This window comes from Miniopterus schreibersii (assembly GCF_964146895.1).
Source record: "Miniopterus schreibersii genome assembly, chromosome: X".
Taxonomy (NCBI): domain Eukaryota; kingdom Metazoa; phylum Chordata; class Mammalia; order Chiroptera; family Miniopteridae; genus Miniopterus; species Miniopterus schreibersii.
This window is the reverse complement of record NC_138104.1, coordinates 5,429,973-5,446,388: the sequence shown is the minus strand read 5'-3', so window position 1 is coordinate 5,446,388 and position 16,416 is coordinate 5,429,973. Positions and strand designations below refer to the sequence as shown.

Genomic DNA, 16,416 nt, shown 5'->3' with positions numbered 1-16,416 from the left:
CTCAATATTGAAGGAGAACAAAGTCAGAGGATTGACATTTCCTGACTTCATGACTTACTATAAAAGTAATAGTAATCAAAGCAGTGGGGTACTGGTACAAAAATAGACAAATAGATCAATGGAATAAAATAGAGAGCCCAGGAATAGACTCACCATAATATGTCAACTGATATTTGACAAAGGAGTAAAGGCAATACAATGAAGCAAATATAGTCTTTTCAAGAAATGGTGCTGGAATAATTGCACATCCACATGCAAAAGAAAAAATAAAACAAATCTAGACACAGACTTTAAATCCTTAACAAAAATTAACTCAAAATGGATCATAAATCTAAATGTAAAACACAAAATTACAAAACTCCTAGATGATAACATAGAATACCTAGAGGACCTTGGGTATGCCATGACGTTTTAGATACAACACCAAAGTCTTGATCCATGAAAGGAATAATTGATAAGCTAGGCTTCGTTAAAATTAAAATAAAAATAAGTTCTGTGAAAGACAATGTCAGGAGAATTAGCAGACAAACTATAAACCGAGAGACAATATTTGCAAAAAACACATCTGATAAAGGACAGTTATCCAAAATATACAAAAAACTCTTAAAAGTCAACAATAAGGAAACAATCTGAGAAAAAAATGGGACAAAGACTTTAAAAGACACTCTACCAAAGGAGATATACATATGGCAGGTAAGCATATGAAAAGATGTTCCATATCATATGTTATCAGGGAAATGCAGATTAAAACAACAATGAGATACTGCTACACATATATTAGAATGGCATAATCTAGAAGACTGACAACAGCAAATGCTGGTGAGGATGTGGAGCAACAGAAAGCTTTATACATTACTGGTGAGAATGTAAAATGGTACAGCCACTTTGGAAGACAGCTTGGCAGTTTCTTACAGAACTAAACATACTCTTACCATATGATCCAGTAATCATTCTCTGATATTTGCCGAAAGGAGTTGAAAGCTATATTCATATAAAAAACCTGCACATGGATGTTTTTAGCAGCTTTATTCACTATTGCTAAAATTTGGAAGAAACCAAGATATCCTTCAATAGTTGAATGGATAAATAAACTCTGGTATATTCAGACAATGGAGTATTGTTCACCACTAAAAAGAAATTAGCTATTGAACCATGAAAAGACATGAAAAAAACTTAAATGCATACTACTAAGTGAAAGAATCTGAGAAGGTTACATACTGTATGATTTTAACTACAGATTCCCCTCACCCCCTTTTTTGACTGAGCCCTCCCGTACTCCCAAGGCAGACTTTGGTGTCCCAACTCTGCTCCCATGCTGCCCATCCCCACATCATGGCAGTCATTGCACTGATTATCTATTATTCTTCTCTATCCACTTAACTTGACCTCCTTGAGACAGGGGCTGAGTCTTTCATTTCTATGTATCTATAGAAGCTATATAGTAAGCACTGAGTATTTTTTGAGAAACAAATTAGTGATTCATATCATTAATACTCATGGGGATTTTACTATATATGCTTACCTGATTATTTATAGAAAGATTAAAGTCCTAGTGTTGTTGATCCTGGACTTCTACCATTTACTCTTCTCCACTATTTGTTTTTATTCTTTCTTTGGCCTTTTAAAAAGCTCTTAGTTATTGATAATTTGCATTTCCTCTACAAATAGCCTTCCCTCTAATAAGTTATTAAATATTATTAATCATAGCTTATTAAAAGAAACTTTTTGAAATATGTTTATTGTTATACTTTTTGTAATTGTTATGAAGAAGAAAGTAAATTTGGGCTTGTAGGAGGAAAACAATCAAAGAGCCCCACTTTTACATGACGTGCCTGTGTTTATTCTTACAGTGGTTACCTATATTTGTGTTGGTGACAGCAGACATCAAATAAAGTATACAGAGATGGAATCTTAGAGAAATATTATGTTAACAGCAATTTCCAACTCTATGAGAAAGTGCATAAATTCATGAGCTGGCAAGGAAAATTGTCTCCCTTGACTCTTTTGTGGTATAATGAGGACCTTCTACATATTTTTAAAAATGAAGCCTTTATAAACTAGCAACAAAAGGGATCATTTATATTTTTATGAACAGATGTTTTAAATAATTTCCCAAGTTATAGAAGATTTTAATATTTCTGTAACTTCATTTTTCAGTCTCCTCTGGATATGTACAATTCTTTGTCAATTAAAGGGATGTATAGAAATGCAAATGTTCCAGGTTATAAAATTGTACCAAAGGACTGTCTGCTAAATTGATTTCAAAGCTATAGGGGACTTTGTATGCTTAGACAAAAGAAAACTGGAATTTAACAAAAAAGAAGAAAGATTTAGGTAAAGAACTTAATGCAGATAAGTGGGAATTAATGCATAGCTTAATAAAAATGGATTTGTATAGAAGTCAGACATCAGATTGTTCAATTTAATTATCTTCCATCCTTACTATTTTTTTACTCTCAAATTGCACAAACTATATAAAATTGCATTCTTTTTTTCAAATATGGGACAGTGTTAGATATACTAAAACAACTATACTATGGGAAGGAATTCATGGCATGCATAATTATATTAAGAGCAAATTCCATGTGGATCAGGGTATATACATTGTTTTGAGATTTCTACATATGTAAATCAACCTGTGTTATTAGAATTAATAAGATGATGCTGAGAGAGGAGGATCATTTAAAAATTTGTCAGAGATCTTATTTGAAGATAGAAGGTGACAACATGGATTTAAAGGAACAGTGATTACTTTTAGGGTATGCTGATAAAGTTTAGAAAGAGAATGAATATCAGTTTATCCAGAGTCTGGATGCTTATTTTTAAGTTGTCCTCCACCCTCCTTCTCCCTATCATTAGCTTTATGGAGAGACATGCTTTATTCATTTGCACTCACTTTTTATTTATAAATGGGGATCCAAAGTCGGTTCTAGAGTTCAAACATTTTACAATTTGAGATTGTAGCAATGTAAAAATGCATGGTATATTTTAGGAATGGTGAGAGTGCAGTGTGTTTAGAAGGGTGTGGTAATGGATGGTGCTGGCAAAGAAGGGCAATGCCAAGTCACATAAGGCTCTAATGTCCTACTAAAATAGTGGTGCACCGTTGGAGGTTTTAGAAGACAGTGAAAGGATTTAAACTACTAACCAAGGCTTTATTAAGCACTCATTAACTGCCTATATTGTGTGATGTAGGAAATATTTGCCTTTATAGAACCTATAGTTTGCATTTGCAGGTAATCATTATTGCTTTCAGAATGTTTTTTCTGACCCAAACCCATGGCACTCTATATTTCCCTCATCATAGCATCTATCACTGTGTATCGTAATTTCTTGTTTAGTTTTAAGTTTCCTCCACTTGGACTGAGCACAGTGAAAGCAGGAACAATGTCTACCTTGTTTATCATTGTAGTCCCCGTGCCCAGAACAGTCCCTGGCATGTAGGAGGTGTTCAATAAACATGTGTTGAATAAGGAAATAAGAAATGAATCATATGATCATTGATTTACTATAACTACAAAATGTAGAGGAATTATTTATAGAGCATTTCTACTGTAAGATAAAGATAATTTATTTGTGATATTGGAGAGTCTGTGTCTGTTAAAGGTGAAAGGCCCTGATGAAGGGGAGATTTCTGTGAGCTACTGAGGTCTCAGTTACAAGTCATAAGTTTCTGTTTAGTGTTGGGATTTCTCTAGGATGCTTTGAGTCTTGGGGTTATTGCCCAATAAATATTTGTTGAAGGACTAGATCAGCTACCTATGCAAAGTGTAGGAGCCAATAAACATTTATTGGAGGCTTATATTCATTTGTTGTGGCAAATTGTGTTTTCCAGAATCACCCCACCCACGTTTTTATCCCTTCTCCTTTGCCAATAAGAGGTGAAGCTGGTGTTTTCTCGCCTTGGAACTGACTGAATCTTTGTAACTGCTTTCACCAATAGAATACATTAGAAGTAAAGCTATTGGAATTCTTGCTTCATCAGAAAAACACGATACAGCTTCTACTGTTTCTCTCTGTCTGTCTGTCTCTCTCTCACTCACTCTCTGGCTCATTTCTGAAATGATCACCTGTGGAACCCAGGCACCATGCTGTGAGGAAGCCCAGACTTGCCCATAAAGAGACCATACAGAAAAACTCATGTAGACAAAAACCAAGGCCCCTAACCAATAACAAGCATAAACCACTGGATGTGTGAGTAAATGAAACTTGAGAAGATTTCAGCTCCCAGTCATTGAGTCTTCTAGCTAAGACCTCAGACATGCTGGATCAGGTGTAAGCCATCTACACTGCACTCTGTCTAAATTCCTGACCCACAAAACCCATGAGAGATAATCAGTGATTATTATTGTTTCAAGACACCAGATTTTGTGGTAATCTATGACTTAAAAATAGATAATGAATAATACACTTGTACTCTATAGACAAAACCAGTGGTTTATAACTTTTAAAAAATCTTAGATCCATTTGAAAACCTGAAAAGCTAAGGTGGCCTCTGTTTTCTCTGCCTCCTGGTGTTCACAGCCTCAGATATTCCTTGATAGCAGCCTTACAGATGATCCTGGTAAGCCATGTGCAGACTTCAGACCAGCAGAAACTGTAAGATAAATGTGGATGTTGTTTTACACAGCATTAAAATTACTATGAAAGCTATAGATCTTCTCTGAGAAAAAATATACAGTGACTGACATACACATATAATTATTATGCAATATTTTATGTTGTTATGGATATCTGATTCCCATGAATGGATTCTAGTTTAAGAACCACTGTTCTAGATCATTTGCCCTGTAGTCATATGTAGAAAAATGCAAAGACTACAAGATTTTCTTTGTGATGTTTTATATTGAATATATTATTTACTTGCTTAATAGTTCATTACCTTATAATTGAGCACTGTCTACCTCAGGATTGAATTTTCTCTACTTTTGCATCTCTGGAGGTGGGTAACTGATACAGTTTCATATTATTATTCCACCCATAGAAGGAATCCACCCCCAATCACTTTCTCCATCTCTCAGCCAGGGGAAAATCAACAGACTTGAACAAACAGTAAACAAACAGGGACAGAGGATGGAGTGAAGCTAATGAATTAAGCATTGAGAAAACACTATGAACACAATTCAGTAAATGGTTTACATTTTTCCTCTATTTCTTTGTGAAGTTAAATTTAAGATTCAGCAGAGTTATTTCTTTTGATCATAATTAAAATGCAATACAAATAAAAATCTCTCCCCTAACTTCACTGTTAAACCAAATGTTTTCTTTACCGTCTTTCTTCATTAATAATAACTATGCTTTAATAAAATTATAGGATGTAGAAAATACTTGTTATGAATTCTCTAACACTGGCTTGAAAACATCCTCATTAAAGGCAGTGAGCTATGTTTTGTTGTGTAGATAAATGTTTGTAATTTTTGCTTTTTCTTCTGATTATCCATTTCTTCGCTGAATAAACACAAATGCACTCTGACAGTGTCAACTCCCATATTTGATAGTACTGAAAGGGAGGATCAATTCTCTAAGGAACAAATGGAATTGTACAGAGGAGCCCCAAAGCAGTGAGAAGCATAGGATACAACTGCCTTCTCTCCCCCCTCAATTAAACTGTGAAGAGTTAACCCAGGGAAAGCAGCAAGCAAATGCACACGACTCCCTGGAACCAGTTTCTGCACTAGGAATAGCTGGCTTGTGGAGATGTCCCCATCTGCATCACACATGGGGAAGGCAGCCTACATATGGGCCAAGTGGGAATGGTATGGGAGAGTCTGCTTGCTTGCTTGCTTGGTAAATGACAGCAATGAAAGTTACATGTAGGCATGCCAACTGATTTAATCTTTCTCTACTTTCCCAATCACAATTTGTCTTTGCCTATTAATTTTTGTAGATACCATTAAAAGGAATACCATAGCTAATGTTATATCAGACCCAATTACGCTAGTGAACTGCTTCTATTTTTTTTTTCTTTCATGCTGTGGCATTTCCTTTCCCCTGAAAACACTCTTTCACTCAGTCTAGCAATTAACTGCTTGAACAGTATAATAAGGAAGCAATTAAGAGGTGACATAGAAAAATTAACACTCCATTTCACATTAAAGGCTAAATGAGTATCCTTGCCATTGTGAGTTAAATGTGTCTTTGAAAACCTGTAGTTTGGATGTATTTTCCTTTTGAATAAGGAGCCCAGCTCCATGTTTTTTGTCTAGCATCCCAATCTGAAAATGGATGATAACTAATTGGGTGCTGTCTGCTTAAACAGGCTATATTAATTGTAGTTTGTTCTCCTGTAAGTGTCAAGGAAAACAAAATCTTTGTAATGTGTAGGCATAAATGTACGGCTGCATTCATTTGAATATGCAGGCCATGTCCTAGTGCAAATAAAGCAAACTCCTGGATGCTATGTTGCCATGGCAGGCAGAATTTGCATAATAAATAACAGCTATCATGAGACTTTCTTTATGAAGTTCTCTGTTGTGTTGTCAGCTCTAAGAGCCTCCACTAAAGCAGCCAATATTGAGGAAGTAGAGTGTGTTTTGCTTGCAAATGCAATACCCAACCCAAGTCACTATCAAGAATCCATTATTTTAGTGTTGCTGGCTAAATGGGATGAATTATATAAGTATATACAAGGAATACGTGGTGAACTGTATCAACACACATCACATGATGACCAGAATGGTTGGATTAACTCAGGAACATCATTAGCTTGCTCTTCTGTCCCAAGGTCTTTCAGCACAATAGTGCTATCTGCAACCTCATCCTCTGTATTGCTTAAGTCTGAATCAAACAAGTTAAAAAATTTCTCTTATTCCTACTGATAGGGATTGGAATGATATTTAAAGGGGGAGTGAGGTTCTCTATAGCGTTTTTCTGTGAGGTTTTATTCTCATACTATCTTAAGCCCACTAGAAGTCTCTTGATACTTGTTTGGGGGTTTTCCTTTAGGCACTATATAAATTTACTTTGACTTGTTATTAGCACAGGAGACTGGACAATAAGGAAAACTATTTTTCCATTGATTACTATATCTTCTTTCCCTTTTACCACTTTCACAAAACCTGAGACTCAGAAAGATGGAAGGTTAATTGTATGTCTGTCTGTGTGTTTGGGTTTCCCAACCATTCATGGAATGAGATTAATAAGAGCCTTGCTTTACATGGATTTACACATTCTGCCAATCTCTTTGGCCCTGGTGAGTCTATATATTTGTCCCCAAAGAAAGAAATCATAGCCACCCTCATCATCACTTTGGCTACTATTTATTGTGTGCCTACTAAGCACCTGACACTGTGCTAAGTAATATTGTGTGCTTTATCTCATGTTACCCTTACAATCCATGTAGACCCTCTTGTAGGCCCAAGAAAACTGAGGCTCTGAATCTGGAGCCAGGATTTGAATTTTGTGCTATTGCTCTCAAGAGCTAATGCTCTTTTCACCACTTAATGCCCCACGGGCAGAATTTTAAAAAGTGAACATTAATGAGACCTTCTTTAAACAATGGCTATTTTAATGACTACAAACAGCACTGTATTTTCTTCTAAAGCCAATGAAAATAGCAATATTCATGACTCTAGGAAAAAAAGGTGCAACAAATCTGGAGCTGATTCTCACCTCTTTATAGCCTGATTTATAAGGGCAAAGAAGTTAGAAAGAGGTCTGCTCTAGATGGAGGCCTAATAGGTTGTCTGTTATTTCCACAAAGCAAAAGGGGGGGGGGGGAGGAGAAAAAAAAACCCACAGCAAAACTTCAACTCATTTTCAATTTTTAAGAGCTCAGAAAAGTAGCCAAAGCTATTAAAGACTATTCATTATCTTTTTTTTTTTTTTTTTTTAACATTTCATCAGCTTAAGATTTCCTTGCTCATATGAGAACTTACTGTTGAGGTGTCTTTATAGAGCAATTTTCTGTAGCCAAGTTACACATCTTAAAATAATGACTCATAGTGGAAATTGGGTATGAGGTGGCTACGGCATTAACTAAAGAACACCATTAGAATATGCTATATATTTTTAAAAAATAAATACTTGGGTATTTCAGCTTTTAAAATGAAATCTTTAAAAGGAAAACATCTGTGGCAAATGCAGTAATAACATTTAATAATTGTGAAGAGAGTGGTGAAAATGTCAAAAATTGACCAAACAGTTGGAGAACCTGGGCAGGTTGTATAGTTAAAATCTGTCCTGCACCTTCCAGAAGGATTTAGGAATCAAAAATAATTTCTCACAGCCTAGTTTTCTTTACCTTCTTTGTGTTTTCTATAATGGCTGATCTGCTGTGGGTTGGGCAGCAAGGCTTTTCTTCTTTCATTATTTCTTTTAAATCAACGTTTTCTTTAAGTTATATCATTGCCTTGCCAGTCAAGTCATTCTTGGATTATTGAAGTTTCTCTCTTCTGCACATTGATGGAGTTATATTACCAAAGAGGCTAGCCTTCCTTTTACTCCTGAAAATAAATCTTTGAAAAAATAAAATCACTGTTTCTTTTTATTACTCTGATAACATGCCAGTCCTTTGATGTGAAGCAGTAACAAATTCATTTTTTATTATTAGGAAGTAGCTGGGCTCTTTTACCATTAGTGGACTGGGCAGCATTTTCCCCAGTGTACATAATGTCTACATTCCTGGCTCACCCACAACCACATTTCAGTGAATATTTTGAAATTTAACTATAGCAGTACTCATTTGATACATTACTACTCAGTCAAGAACTTGAACAAAGAAACCCTTCATCTGATCACAAAGAGAATGAGTGGGGGATGAAATTAAGGAGAGCATTTATATAACAAATTTCATGTGACCTCACTTATGCTTGAGCCTCCAAGTACCATATATGTGTGCCTGTGTGTATATGGGTATTTAAAAGTATGTGCATAATGACTTTCCTCCAGAAAGCATGGGAACTTTGCAAAATTTTCAAAGAAGAGAAAGTCCAGGATTCTGTGAGGAGGTTACTGTTATGAACTGAATGTTTGTGTTGGTCCAAAATTCGTATGTTAAGATCTAATCCCCAATGTGATACTATTAGGTGGTAGAACCTTTGGGGGGTGAATAGGTGGTGAGGGCGTTTCCTCTTTAGCCTTATTCAGATGTATAGTTTGATCTGTAAATGGCTGGAGGGCCACTAGGAGGAATGGCATACAGTCCCCTTAGGATAAGTATGTGAAGACAGTATCCCAGAGTGATCTTTCTGACCCCCAGATCTCTTGATCTCCTCTGTTCTCTTTCCTGCCAGTCAAATTATGTCTCATTAAAAATGAATATTTTCAAGTACCCACATTTACATATAACATCCATAAGATAACTTTTGTCTACTGTAAAAAAGGAGGATGATTAAATTTCACATATAATTGAAAATGGAGTTGTTCATCACACACATGAAAACCTCAATCAAGATAGTGTGGGGAAGGCCTGGGGAAGGGGCATGAATGGGGTGGAAGGGGCCAATGGGGGAAAAAAGGGAATATTGTGTAATAGTTTCAACAATAAAGATTAAACCTATTAAAAATTATTTGTAATTGATCTTTGGTCCTTATTATCAGTGCCTGGCTGAAGCCTCTCATTGAAAGTGAATGTTACTTACCTTGTGAAATAACTTTCTGGTAATATATTTGTATTCATTTTATAATTGTTGGAACCCATAAGATATTTAGCTCTCTAATTCTGATGCTGTCAGTAATGCCCTGTGGAAAGCTAAAGCAGAATTTAAAATGCAAGTAATAGAGACTTCAGATAGAAAGCTAAAATGCTACTGAGAAAACCCAGAGTTAGCTGGCCTTTATGCCCTTACAGGGTCCTGCATTGTATTACCACAGAGATTAAGAATATCATAGCATTTTAGAGCTGGGTGAAACTTTGAGATCATCTAGTCTAGCATTCTAATTTTGCAAATGGATAAACTGAGACTCCAAGAAAGAAAGAAAGAAAGGAACTCACCTCAGGTCATATGCTAGTCAATAGGCAAAGACAGGATTAGACTCCCAGACTAGATTCTCACTAGAAGTGGCCTTTCCCCCTCTGTCATGCAAAGATAAGAACCAAGTTATTCAAAACAGCTAAAAATTAACATAAGAGATGTCGTTAAATTACATAATTAATTTCAATGCCCTTATTACCCCAACAAATTAAAAAAAAAAAAGCACTTAATGAAAAAAATGTGTAATAGGTTTGTTACAGCCACTAGCACTTATTTCTGTACAAAAGTGTTTCTTTAGATTTTTGACCCATGTGTCATTTCACACTGTCATGTGACACAAAGCTACTTAATATAACCTGACTCAGAGTGACATTTCTATTGCACTGCATCACAGTGAAAAGAAATAACACTTTCTTTCACAGGTAGGTAATTATCTCCACCAGTTGATACTGTTTTGCTATTTGCAGGTAGAAATGGAAAGCAGGTGTGTTTTTGAGAGTGTAACCTGTAAAGAGATACTAGGATAAGGAATTTGTGGGAAGTCTATTTTATAGGGTCACAGGAGTTCAGGCACCATGAGGGAAAGAAAATACTATGTTTAACAAAAGACGTATGTTTGCATTGAGAAGCAGTTTGATTGGAAGGCAAAATATAAAAACGTACATCGGAAGCAACCTTAAAGTGGGACAATGATTACAAGCTAAGAGGAGCTTGTTTGAAGTAAATGGCAAATTTCTAAGCCTAACCTATAGAGATATTCACAAGGAAGTTACCTGGACATAGAAAGATAAATGGTTTGACGGAGAAAAAAATCATAACATTAATAACACACATTTACTTATATTTTGAGCATGAATCTCAGCACTTTATATGTTTTTATGTTTTATTTCTTACAACTACCCTATAAGGCAATTATTATACTCATTTTACAATTGGGGAAGCTGAAGCCTGAGAGGTTAGGTGTATTAGTTTGCTAGGGCTGCTATAACAAAGTTCCACAGACTGAGTGGATTTAACAGTAGAAATTATCTCACAGTTCTGCAGTTTAGAAGTCTAGGATCAAGGTTTTAGCAGGGTTGTTTTTTTTGTTAGGGCTGTGAGGGAAGAATCTGTTCCAGGCCTTTTTCCTTTGCTTATATGTGTATGTCTCTTTGCTACATCTGTTCATATCATCTTTCTGTGATAGTTTTTTTCTGTACAAATTTTCCACTTTTATAAGGACACCAGTTATATTGGATTAGAACCCACTGTAACTTTAATCTGATTATCGCTGTAAAGATCCTCCCTTCAAATAAGGTCACACTCCAAGGTACTGAAAGTTAGGACTTAAGCATGTAAATTTTGGGGGACACAATTCAACCCATAACACTAATGTAATAGGTCTAATGTGACAAACTAGTAGTGGTGAAGCTACAATTCAAACCCAGGCAGTCTGGACCGAGTCTGCTTTGAATCACTACTTTATAACATCTCTCAATTTTGACATTAATAGAAAATAATATCAATTTTATGCCAATTGGAACAAAACCTGAGAAATCTGTAGGGCCTAATGATGTAAACGTGTTCCTTTTCAACGCAAAAGTTACCCAAGATTGAACCAGACCATGGCCATGTCTACAACAGTCTGATGGAAATCATCATGTGGAGGTCAAGGGTGAGGCTGACTTCCCTTCCCTGAGTGATCTATTATATGCTATTTGTTTTACTTTGAATGCTTTCAACATATACTGCTAAAATTTTATTGATCCTATTAAGTTTATCTCCAACCTCATCTCTCTCTTGAGATCCCCAACCATATGTGAGCTTTTCTTCTTTTGAAATAAAAAAAGTTTTTTGAGGATATCATAGCATATCACATAATTTCTCTTAGGACAGTTATCATATCTGTAAATCTTAACCTTTTAATCTTGCCCCCACTCCACTCTCATTAACAATACCTTTCATTACCCCTAGTGATACTTATTTTTTATATTAAAAAATTCCCCAGCTTTATTGAGGTATAATTGACAAATAAAAAGTGTATATACTTAAGGTATACAATGTGATCTTTCGATATAGCTATATACTGTGAAATGGTTATCACAATCAAATTAATTAAAATATCCATTACCTCATGTTTGTGTGTGGGGGCGGGGGATATATCTTAAGTCTTCTCATCAACACACACACAAAATTGTAACTATGTAGAGGTGATGGATAACTTATTTAGTTTGAGTGTGATGATCATATATATATATATATATATATATATATATATATATATATATATGAAAATATCAAGTTGTATACTTTAAATATATACAATTTTTATATGTCAAAGATATCTTAATTAAGTTCTTTAAAGAATAAAAATAAAGACATGTATTAAAAAGAGTGTGTATGTTGGGGGTGGGGGCTCTGGGGTGTTGATGCTGATAGTCAAGGTTGGAGAAGTAGTGAGAGTGAGAAGGTGATGAGTAACTACTGCCAAATTGTAAGCAGTGGGAAAACTCTGCTAATGTTGCTCTGTGGGGGATGGATTAGAAAAGGGACAAGTCTAAAGGTAAGAAGATGGGTTAGAGTGTTGTTAGAGTACTTATACTCTTGGTTAGAGTTGATGATAGCTTCAATTGGAGCAGGGGTCAGCAAACTACAACCCACAGTCTAAATATGGTCCACTATCTGTTTTTGTAAATAAAGTTTTATTGCAAAAGAGCTAGGCCCATTCATTTATGTATTGTGAATGGCTGCTTTTGTGCTAGAATGTCAGAATTGAGTAGTTATTATAGAGATCATGCAGCCCACTGAATCTAAATTATTTACTATCTGTCACTTTACAGGAAAAATTTGCCAAATTCTAAACTAGAACAATGACTGGGAATGAAGAGAAGTAGATGATTCTAGATGATATCACAAATGAACTTTTTAATCATGTGTTAATTCTTTTTTATTTTTCTAGTTCTTATTTATTAGAATGTTCAAACATAAAGAAAAATAGAGGTTTGAGGTAAGTTCAGGCTTAACGACATTTAGCAAGCGCCGCCCCTGCAGAGGACAGTCACCACATTCATGGTTTAGATTTTGCACTCAATAGTTCAGAGGTCCCCAGGCAGACTACACACTGTGACAAAAGGTGTGGAGTCTCTCATTTGTACACATTGGATTCATCATAAATTTACCAAGTCAAGAATCCCAGATAAAGTGTTTCAGCCTTCACCTGAAGATCATGAAAAATATAGTGGGGATCCACAGCACCCTCATAAACTGCATATTGTTACCAGAATAAAAAGTACAAAAAGACGTCCACATTGGGAAAAAGATGTAATAAAGATGCTTGGATTAGAAAAAATGAATGCTCCTCAAGTTCACAAGAACATCCCTTTGGGGAATGTAAAACTGAAAGTGGTTAAACATTTGATAAGAATCAAGCCCTTGAGGTTGCCACAAGGATTTCCAACAGAGGAGGACATGGCTCACACCTGCCTCAAGAGCACTAGGGAGTTAGTAGTGTGGTGGCACCTAAGCCCCGTGGACCTGAAAGCAATTAAGTCCTAAAGCCAGAGCTGTTTCAGATTAAAAAGTGCAAATCATTTTTATTTAAAGATTGTTAGAAAGGGTTCTCATTAAAATGTTTTAAATGCTAGTCATTTTTACTGACTAAAAAAAAAAAAAGTAAAATAGAAAATAGTACAATGAATACCCCTATCATTAAAATTTAAAAATTGTTAATATTTTGTCATATATGCATCATCTATTTTTCCCTGTGGCAATATACATTAGATATTTAAACCATAAATATATCCATAAGAATCTCTTAAAAATTTACTTTATACATCTAATAGAATTAATTCCCTAATATCATTTAATAACCATCAATTTAAAATTTTCTGTTTTGCACATGCTTTTTCTAGAGTATTTATTCAAACCAGATTAAGAATATAATTTAATAAGCAGAATAAGCTTTAGAGAGCTCTTATTGATCTTTTATAAGGAGTCATGATGCAAACAGTTTTCAAGAATTATTTCCTTAAAAAATCATAACAGCTCTGAGAAATATATATTATTACCTTTTCAATTTTACAGACATAAATATCAGCAGAGAAGTTACTTTCCCCAAATTACATAGCAAGTAAATAGCAGACCCTGGACTCAGACCCAGAATTGTCTTCTAACTGCTATACTATCCTTCACATTGTATTCTTTAAAGGACTTGTTGCCTAATTGTGAGTGGTGGAGGACAGGGTTGTGGTCAAGGATCAAGCCCATAGTTTTGGATTTGAGAACTGGGGACCATTCACTGAAAGAAAGAATTCAGAGAAAGGAGCAGGTTTGGGGTCAGGGTTGAGTTCAGTTTTGAAACTTTTGAGTCTGAAGTGCTTGTGGGCTACACATACAAGTTTTAGAAAGAGCCCTCTAGGGGCAGGGTGAGAATGAACTGTGAGAAGGCAAGGATAGAAGCAAGGAAAGCTGGGTGATTACTACTGTGGTCAGAAAGACAGATGATGGGAGTATGGAGTAGGGTGGTGGAGATGGAGAGAAATGAACAAAACATTTTTGACACTGGTTCCATTTGCTTAGATAGGGAACACTAGGGGAGGAAAATCAAGAGATCGTTAGAGTGACCAGGGTTAAAGCACGAAGCAGAGATTGATAAGCAAGGAGATCCAAGAGGTGAGCAGCAGCAGTGAGGAATTTAGAGACTATATTGTAAAGCAAATGGGAAAATACTGATGTATTTTAAGGAAAGGAATGACATGATCCAATTTATGTTTTTATAAGTTCACTCTGGCTTCTCTATTGAAAATGAATAAATAAGAGGAGGTTGGAGTGGAGGCAGAGACCACTTAGAAAATGATTGCAGTGTTCTAGGTGAGAAAAGACAAAGGCCTGAACTAGAGAAGTAGCAGAGGGGATGGAAAGGAGAAAACAGTTATGAGAGATGTTGAGGTATTATAAAATTTTAAAAGGTACCATGGAAGGGGGTTGTGGCAGTTTATCAAAATGACCACAGTTCTGTCACGCTCCTGCCATTGATCAGTAGAGTGTATATCCTCTCCCCTTAAATCTAGGTGGGTTTGTGTCTGCTTTGACTTGTGGAGTATGACAGAAATGACATGATGTAACTTCCGAGGCTTGGTCATAAAAGGCCAAATCACTGTATCTTGTTCTCAGGAACACTTGCTTTTGGAACTCTGAGCCACCATGAAAGAAAGCAAACTACCCTGAGACAGGCATGTTCAAGATGACACATATACTTTCCTATGGATGGTCCCAGCTGAGTTTGTCTTTCAGCAATTCCATCCCAGACACTAAACATGTGAGTGATAAACCTACCTTGGAAGTAGATCCTCCAGCCTCAGCTTTTGTAGGCCCCAGCTACTCATGTTACTCCACTGAACATTTGCATCATAGAATTGAACCTCAAGCCATCATGAAATAGATGTATAAGATATGGGCTTTGCCTGCCAGGAGCTTACAATAAAAGCCCAGACATGAGAAAAATACACAAACAAGAAATAAAAAAATTGTATATACATGTTAATAGTTATATAAGCCATGTTCTGTGAAAGCACTGGGTAAGAGCAATGAATAATACCAATGGCTAACTTTTTGCCAGTGCACTATAAGTAGTTTACATATTAAATTAATAAAGTCTCATGTATTTACTCTTTATAACAGGCCTCTGAGACATAGCCAATTATAGTCACGTGAAAAGATTAAGGCAGAGAGAGGATAAGTAATTTGTCTAAGGTTTCAACAACTTGGATTTAAACACATATACTTGGCCTCCAGAGTTCTTACCTACTATAGTATATGACTTATTTAGTCATGAGATATTAGTCATAGAATAATAGGAGAATCTCTAAGCATATGCTTATACCCTATGTTATCTTCTATAGGAAATTTTAGATTGATTTTTCATTCAAATGTAGGATATGAAAAAAATCCAATCCTCAATGCAATTTAATAAATTATACCAAGTTCCTTAAACTCCTGCTCTTCTTTTTCTTTGCATGTATTGCCTCTTCACATTTTTGTCTGGTTTTAGTTAGAACTCCATGTTTTCTTTCAAAACAAACTTTGACAGTTCTCTCAGTTTCTATGTATGTGCAAAGATGAATGGGGTTTGTCCTGAGACCAGCATCCTACAGGTACAATGCTGTAGCATCATCTTGTGGATTCTAAAGAGAAAGGCACTTTGGGATTATTCCATGTACCTCCTCTTTCACTGGATCAAGTCCCACACACTTGCTTTCCTAGAACATTTCTCCCTGATTCCAGACTTGATTCTATTCTTGGTCTAAAAATATTGCTCAACTTGGGCAGATTTAGTTAAATATAAATGTGATTATGTCACTCCACCAGGACTCCCATTGTTGCTCAACAGTCTTTTTATTTGGTTAATTTGGATTTCCTAGGAAACTCCTGCTACTAATCATTCCAACCCCTGCCTTCATAATGGCAATACCACCCCTTACCTCCTACTGTATGATGATTTCAGGTCCTACTTCTACCTCCACAA

General features: G+C 35.6%; 1 pseudogene across 1 annotated transcript in view; it reads left to right on the top strand.

Moving 5' to 3' along the window:
- The window catches only part of LOC308551702 (large ribosomal subunit protein uL30m pseudogene), a 108,802-nt pseudogene extending 95,354 nt beyond the window's left edge, over positions 1–13,448 (top strand). The window contains exon 3 of the transcript in view: positions 12,927–13,448. The product of the transcript in view is annotated as a large ribosomal subunit protein uL30m pseudogene (transcript). The remainder of the gene's footprint in view (positions 1–12,926) is intronic.
- The last annotated feature ends 2,968 nt before the right edge of the window (positions 13,449–16,416 follow it).